This window comes from Octopus bimaculoides, chromosome 1 (assembly GCF_001194135.2).
Source record: "Octopus bimaculoides isolate UCB-OBI-ISO-001 chromosome 1, ASM119413v2, whole genome shotgun sequence".
In the NCBI taxonomy this organism is placed as follows: Eukaryota; Metazoa; Mollusca; class Cephalopoda; order Octopoda; family Octopodidae; genus Octopus; species Octopus bimaculoides.
The window spans coordinates 135271843-135280635 of NC_068981.1; the positions used below are offsets into that span (position 1 = coordinate 135271843).

General features: G+C 36.2%; 1 long non-coding RNA gene across 2 annotated transcripts in view; it reads right to left on the reverse strand.

The window, feature by feature from the left end:
* LOC128249926 (uncharacterized) overlaps window positions 1-8006 on the reverse strand; it is an 18970-nt gene extending 10964 nt beyond the window's left edge. For both annotated transcript variants that reach the window (XR_008266073.1, XR_008266076.1), the window contains exons 1-2: window positions 7860-8006; window positions 6350-6494 (exon numbers count right to left, since the gene is read on the reverse strand). This is a non-coding gene — a long non-coding RNA (uncharacterized LOC128249926). The remainder of the gene's footprint in view (window positions 1-6349; window positions 6495-7859) is intronic.
* Between the last annotated feature and the right edge of the window lie 787 nt (window positions 8007-8793).

An 8793-nucleotide genomic window follows, 5' to 3' on the forward strand; every position in this document is an offset into this window, starting at 1 on the left:
TACATTGAGGAGCTTGGTTCCGGTGCCACCCAGACCCCGGCGGAAAGAATCCTCTATCCACTCGGGCTTTATTCCAGGCGGCAACCCGCAGACCCAAGCCCTCGTTATTTTTTGTCCACAATATGTGGGAAGAAACAAAATTTCTTTGCCCTCAATGGGCCCACTCGCAAATTTGCGAGCTTCACCCAGGGAGTCAAAAAGCAACCACACGGTTGCATATTTGACTCCCCTTGAAATATATTTAAAGTTGGCATTAACATTCGTAAGTTCCTTTTCAATAATAGTTTGAGGAAAGACAGTGACGCTATCCAACACCTTTGAGTAGGTTCGGAGCGTCACTGTTCTTTCCTCCATTTCTTTCAACCACTGTTTGGGTGGGCACAGTTCCCACTCCAAGACATGGTTTCCCTTTTTTGCCATGCTTACAAAAAAAAATGTTCAACAAAAATGTTCAGAAAATAGTTCACAAACAAGTTCAACAAAAAAATTCACAAAAACAAACTAAATACAAAAGAACAGAAGACAGAGCAGAGAAAAGGAAAGAAGGAAGACAGTTTAAGTCAAGGCAACACAATTCCGGCCACCAGCAATACCTATAGGTATTCCAATAAAGGCGTTCCAATAACGGTACTCCAAAATAAAAGTATTCCAGTAAAGGTATTCCAATAAAGGTAATCCAGGGCCACAGCAGCAAAATTTTCACAAGTTTTTTGGAGGTGAGATACGCCCACAAAAACAACAATTCTCGCACAGCGAGACACAAAAAGTTTTCTTCACTCAAAGTTGCTTTTTTTTTTTTTTTTTTTTTTTTGCTCAAAGTCAAAACAAAAATTTTCGCTACTGTGGGCAAGCGAACCCACCTCCCACAAACAGCGAATACAAAATTTGTTCGTACAACGAACAAACAAAAAACTCGCCAAGGAAAGTGAAGATGCCACACCGCTGGACAACAATTTACTAAAAAAATAAATAGAAGCAATAAATTGCTGCCCAGCTGAGCAACAAAAACCACACAGCCACTCCTGCGACACTTTTTCTCCAAAAAAAGTCTCAAAAATTCACATAGGTCCTATACATGAATTTAGGCTTTCCATAAGCTTTAATATATTAACTTTTTTTTCCCCCCTGAATATGCTCTGCTGAAAAATAGGATGCATCTAATATGCCCACTTGTCTTTTATACTATCAAATATATGTTAATTTTTGAAGTATGAGCATAATTGTGTGGTAACAAGTTTGCTTTCCAACCACATGGTTTTAGGTTCAGTCCCACTGCATGGCACCTTGGACAAGTGTCTTCTACTATTGTCCTGGGATGACCAAAGCCTTGTGAATGGATTGGATAGGCAGAATGGAAAGCTTATCATATATGTGTGTATGTGTGTGTGTGTGTGTATGCATGTCTATTGTGTATGTGTGTGTTACTCCTTGTGTGATATTTATAAACAATTGTTACCATCATGTCTGGTGATGGAGAAGTATCATCTTACTTGGAAACAGTTGGTGACAGGAAGCATATCTAGCCATAGAAAAAGCCTCAACAAATTCTGTCCAATGCATGCAAGCTTTAAAAAGTGGGTATTAATAAATAATGATGATAATGAGCTCTCAGAATAACCCAATAACATATTCCAGGAGATTATTTAGCATTTGAGGCAAGATTTATGATTCAGTAACCTATTTCAGAAGTGTATTGTACAGATTAATATATGAACAAGGACTCAACAGATCTGTTTCAGGAGTATTTTAGTGTTTGAAATATGAGGCTTTCATTAGGTTAATAATAATTAACCTAATTTTCGATATGTTGTTGCATTTCAACATTCATTTTATTTCCAAATGGTTTGGAATTTTCTTTAAAAAGCATGTTCTTTCATGATCGAAATCATATACTGCTTAGTTGATTCATAAGTTTACTGTTAATAGATGCAGGAGTGGCTGTGTGGTAAGAAGCTTGCTTCCCAACCTCACGGTTCCAGGTTCAGTCCCACTGGGTGGCACCTTGGGTAAGTGTATTTTATTATAGCCTCTGGCCAACCAAAGCCTTGTGAGTGGATTTGGAAGACAGAAATTGAAAGAAGCTCGTCATATATACATACATGTGTGTGTGTGTGTGTGTTCCCCCCCCCTCACCATTGCTTGACACCAATGTTGGTGTGTTTATGTCCCCCGTAACTTAGTGGTTCGGCAAAAGAGTCCAATAGAATAAGTACTAGGCTCACAAAGAATAAGTCCTGGGGTTGATTTGCTCGACTAAAGGCGGTGCTCCAGCGTGGCCGCAGTCAAATGACTGAAACAGGTAAAAAAAATAAAAGAATAGTCATATCTGTGATTCTGTTTATGGAAACAAAGTTATGAACATATGCATCTAATGCACAATCCAAATTGTTTAAATACCTGATCTGTTATATATTGATGGATAGCCTAGTGGTTATGGCATTGGTCTCCTGATCATAATGTTGCAGGTTCAGTTCTTCAACTAGGAAATGATGATATTTGTATTCGCTGTTTGTGGGAGGCGGGTTTGCTTGCCCACAGTAGCGAAAATTTTTGTTTTGACTTTGAGCAAAAAAAAAAAAAAAAGCAACTTTGAGTGAAGAAAACTTTTTGTGTCTTACTGTGCGAGAATTGTTGTTTTTGTGGGCGTATCTCACCTCCGAAAAACTTGTGAAAATTTTGCTGCTGTGGCCCTGGATTACCTTTATTGGAATACCTTTACTGGAATACTTTTATTTTGGAGTACCTTTATTGGAATGCCTTTATTGGAATACCTATAGGTATTGCTGGTGGCCGGAATTGTGTTGCCTTGACTTAAACTGTCTTCTATATATGTATGTGCGTATGTGTTTGTCCCCCCAACATCGCTTGGCAACCGATGCTGGTGTGTTTACATCCCCGTAACTTAGCGGTTTGGCAAATGAGACTGATAGAATAAGTACTAGGCTTCCAAAGAATAAGTCCTGGGGTCTATTTGCTCGACTAAAGGCGGTGCTCCAGCATGGCCGCAGTCAAGTGACTGAAACAAGTAAAAGAGTAAAGAGTAATGTCTTCTAGCCTTTGTTAGATGGCTGTGAGGTTAATGCTAATTCTTTCATAAATAAAGGCTTCTATATGGTGTTTGTTGCTGTACTAAGCCTACAAGGAAGCTTTATTGAATACAATGGGATCCTAAAAAGGGCCAAATGGTATAATGACTATAACATTGGGACTATAACAATCATATTGAGGACACTAGTTCTATCATTATCATCATCATCATCATCGTTGTTGTCATTTTAACATCCACTTTTCTATGCTTGCATGAGTCAAATGGAATTCATTGAGGCAGGTTTTCTATAGCCAGATGCTCTTCCTGTTACCAACCATTCTCTGTTTCCAAGCAAGCTAATATTTTTCTATGAATGGATATGATTTCACAGAAGATGGGAAAAGAATAACATGACACTCGTTTACAATTATCTTGTGATGACAAGACAAGGAGACATAAACACATACAAACACACACCCGTACATACATATACACAGTATTCTTCTTTCAGTTTCCAGTCTACTTAATCCACTCACATAGCTTTGGTCAGCCCAGAGCTATAGTAGAAGACATTTGCCTAAGGTGCCACACAATGGAACTGAACCCAAAGCCATGTGGTTGGGAAGCAAACTTCTTAACCACATAGCCCTGTCTGCATTGCTATTAATGTACTATAATTGTTCTTAATTTTTTAAACAATAATTGCTTCTAAGTCAAAACACTATATAATAATCTTTCCTATTATAAGCAGAGGGCTTGAAATTTTGGGGGAAGAGGGCACAGTTGGTTACATCAACCCTGAAAGGATGAAAAGCAAAGTCAGCTTTGGCAGAATTTGAACTCAGAATATAAAGACGAAATACCACTAAACATTTTGTCTGGCCTGCTAACAAGTCTGCCAGTTCACTACCACATAGCGTATTATAATAATAATTCCATTCCTTATTTCAGAATTCAGACGAAATTGGCCTGATTTACATCAAACATCTTTGTCCTTTAAACAAATGAACAATTATTTAGACTGTGTACATACAGCTGCATACATATATGTCTACACACACATACACAGGACTTCTGCACAATTTTCCTCTACCAACCTAAACTCACAAGGCATTATTTAGCCAATATAAGACTATGATAAGAGACACTTGACTGAGATGTGGCACAAGGGTATTGAACCCAGAACCATGTAGGTATGAAGTGAACATCTTAACAACACAGCCATGCTTAAAACTATCACATTTTCAAAAAATATTCTTGAGTACATTATATTTATTCCAACCATTTTTCCATTGCCTTATTACCCTAACTTCATTAAATAATACATTTTGAAATAATAATGCTTCTATTTAAATAAACCAAATACAACAGCTTCCTGTTTTTTATTTTCTGTTTCTGTTTGTTTTTCTGTCATTGAAAGCTTCATTGACATCACAACGTTTGTCTTTGTTTAATAAACTCTTGGTTGAACTAAAAACAATATCACTAGCTTGAAATAAGTCTTTTATGATTGCAAGAAAACTCTGCTTCATTTTTACTCTTTTAATCCGCTGTCTCTTATTCGTTTCATTCATTGGATGCGGCCATGCTGGAACACTGCCTTGAAAGGTTTGGGTGAACAAATCAACACCAGTACTTCTTTTCAAATCTGGATCTTATTCTCTTGATCTCTTTTGCTGAACCATAAATTTTTTTCTGGCACTGAATATGTGTCAGGAAGAAAATTAGCTTATTTCTTCCTGATACATTAGTCCAACATCACATATATGACCAGGGGTAATTTCTTTTTTGAAACATTTTTTGGAAAAAAAGTGTGTCTTATATGTTATCCAATATATTACTTCAGATGGGTTTCATTAATGCTAGTCAATGTGACCACCATATAACTTATGTTTCAATATCAGCAAGTAAGTGTGCAAATCTGGCAAAGGTCTTACTCCATTTCGTTTTTGTATCTGGTTTGCAAGATCCTTTATGTGAATTTGTGAGTTGAAACAAGTTTTGTTGTGTCTAGGGAGAGTCATCATGCTAATACAATTAACACACACACTCATTCATTAAATTTCTTTTTGTTTTTGTCAAAGCTCCTTCATTGCCTTTTTGCAACCTTCTCAGTGACTATTGATACTCACTAACAAGGTTGCAAAAAAGCAATGAAAGAACTTTGACAAAAAAAAAAAAAAAAAAAAAAATTGGCTATTTAATAAATGAGTGGAATTGAGCCAGTGTGTGTGTTAATTATATTGGCATGATGACTCTCCCAAGGCATAACAAGATCTTATTCAATTATCATTTTTTAAGTTTTTATCATAAAGTGCAGGCATGACTGTGTGGTTAAGAAGTTTGCTTCCCAACCAGATGGTTTTGGATTCAGTCTCACTGCTTGGCACTTTGGGCAAAAGTCTTCAACTATAGCCCCAGGCCAACCAATACTTTGTGACTAAATTTTTTAGATAGAAACTGAAAGAAGCCTGCCATTTTTATGTATATGTATGTATGTTTGTATGTATCCTTGTCTGGGCATAACCATTATATAAGTACTGTTGTTAATTTCTAGTTTTCAATAAAATACATGTCTAACCATAGGAGAAATATTACTTTGCATGGAAACAGGTGAGAGTTGGCAACAGGAAGAACATCCCACCATAGAATGTCTGCCTCAATAAACTCTGTCCCACCCATGCAAGGTGGACGTTAAATGATAATGGTGATTATAGAATGTCATAAAACAGCTGCTTAAAATTCTTCATTCTTTTATTTTCTGTTTTTCTTTTCTGTAACAGTTCATCAAAGAAAATATCTCTTTTTGTTTTTTTTCTGCATTTTCTTCTCCATTGAAAACTTACATTAAACATGAATCTATCAATCAGTTACAACACATCTCAACAAATTTTCAATTACCACTATCATATTCACGATTAATTATATTTCTATGTCAGTTGGTTTTTCTTCCAGTATGTGTATGAGTTTAATACAAATAGCCATTTATTCTATTTTTACAACATTACTTCATGTCTTTTTTGTTTCTTAAAGATTGAATAAATCTTTAACATTTAAATTCTTCTTTTAGAAGTTCTTGATCAATATTTAACTAACGAATTTTCAATTGATAAATATTTGCAGTTAATATATGCTAACTTTTAATATTGATTTTTTCATTAAACAGGAACCACTTCATCAAAATCTGTCCTTTCTATCAGTTTTATCATTATACAGGGGAAGGTGGAAAGAATTATTAGAAAATGATACTGAATTGTCCTATACCCAGTTTTAGAATATATACATATACACAAACACAAACATATAAATATATATAATCACCATCATCATTGTTTTAACATCCACTTTTCCATGCTTGCCTGGATAGGACAAAGTTTATTGAGGCAGATTTTCTACAACTGGATGCCCTTCTTGTCACCAACCTTTACCTGTTTCCACGCAAGGTAATATTTTCACATGGCCAGTCCTGTTTTCAGAGAATATTGGAAATGAATGGCATTCATTTACAACAATCATGCTATGTCAACACAAGGAGGCACAAACATACACACACTCACACTCACATACATATATATACACATATACAATAAGCTTCTTCCAGTTTCTATCTACTATATCTACTGAAAAGGTTTTGGTTGGCCTTATATATATGGTTGGCAACTAAGTTCCCGCTGTTTTTTAAAATTTTGGAATTTATTGCGTTTTTAAATTTTGGAATCTACTTTTTTCGAGAATTCTAGTTTTGAATCATTTTGGAATCTATTTTGTTTTTCTTTCTAGTTAATTTTAGTTAATTTTTGTTTATTTTCAGATCATTAAAATGGAATGTCAAGTTAAAAAAAAACAAGCATTTTTGACACCTCCTTCTTTTTGCTTTTAATTAAGGTTCTATGGTCACAAAAGCTGCTTGTGACATTTGTGCTGTGTATGGAGTGGGTGCTATAGCTGAAAGAACCACTCGTGATTGGTATGCCAAGTTCAAAAATGGAAATTTTGACCTCAAAGACGCACCTCGTTCTGGCCGTCCAGTTGAGTTCGATAAAGATCGATTAAACTAACTTTTGCACGAAAATTCTCGTCAAACAACAAGGGAATTGGCAGAAAAAATGGAATGCTCCCACACTGCTACAAAGAAGCATCTTCACTTGATGGGAAAGGTTCAGAAGTATGGAGCATGGGTTCCTCATACTTTAAGTGACAACAACAAAAATCAATGAGCCATAATCTCCGCTGGTTTGCTTGCTCGTCACTGCTCAACTTATGGACACAAGCAACAATTTCTTTACCGAATCGTTACTGGTGACAAAAAAATGGTGCCTGTACATCAATATGAAGCAGTGTAAGGCATGGCTTAGCCCTGGTAAACAAGCGACAACACGCGTGAAACAAGATCTTCATCCACATAAAACAATGTTGTGCGTATGGTGGGACTGGGAAGGAATTATCCATTACAAATTGCGTGAACGGAACCAAACAGTCAACGCAGAACTCTATGTTCAACAGATGGAACGATTCAACATGGCTATTCAAGAGAAAAGATCTAATTGGCAGCATGGAGTTCTGCTGCACAACAATGCTCGCCCTCATATCGCCAAAAATTAGAAATGATCTAATTATAAATCTATAGAAATTAGAAATGATCTAATTATAAATCTCACAGAGAGAATTAAGCAGCAGTGTTATGATAAAGCAGTTGTATACTGTCAACTTAATGTGACAGTCCCAATAAAGGAATCATACTGCTGTTATTTAGCCCTAGGAAGCTGGACCGTGTCCTGTCGGCCTTGACATGTATACACACTCATATGGTGGATTCAATTTGATCAATTACCTTGGATTCATTATCATCATCATCTAACATCTGCCTTCGATGCTGGCATGGGTGGGACCATGCTCAAAATATATTTTCTGCCATGGATTATACAGAATATATGTTTGCCGCCAAAGTACTTTCTTTTCACTAAGCTTCTGTTATACGTCTTTTAATCCAACATTTGAGTAATTTACTTTATTGCATTCAAACAACATCTGGTGTCTATCAACCAAGAGTGATGTTCAACTTAACAAATTAAGACTCTCTGAAGAAAATCAGCTGGTCTTCTGTAAAACATGTTAACAAACATGTATTTCTGTATGTATTTATCTTTTGACTTTTATTTGTTTCAGTCATTCAACAGTGTCTTTAAGGGTTTTCGTCAAATAAATTGACCCCTGTACTTATATATCTATTTCTAAATCTGGTACTTATTCTATCTGCCTCCTTTTGTTGAACTGCTCAGTTATGGAACATAAAGAATGCAATACAGTTTCCAAGCAGTGGGAGGGGTGATAAATACAGGCACAAAGGCACACACTGGGAGTGAGACACTCACCAGCTTTTGTTAAAGCATGTCTCTAGGAGATGGTCTGTCTAAGAAAAAAAAAAAGGTTCCAGGTTCAGTCTCACTGCGTGGCACCTTGGGCAAGAGTCTTCTACTATAGCCTCGGGCTGACCAAAGCCTTGTGAGTGGATTTGGAAGATGGAAACTGAAAGAAGCCCATCATGTGTATGTATGTGTATATATATATATATATATATATAGTTCAAAAACACAATAACAAAAAAACAAAAAAACAACAAAGTGAGGACGTGATATGGATAGTATTATTGGACGCTCAGGAAAGGAAAGAGAGAGTGTATGACGTTTCGGGCGTAGCCCATTGTCGGAAAGATGGAAAGTTCGGAGAATGGAAGAACGGAGAAAGAGGAAAATGGTACCGATGCC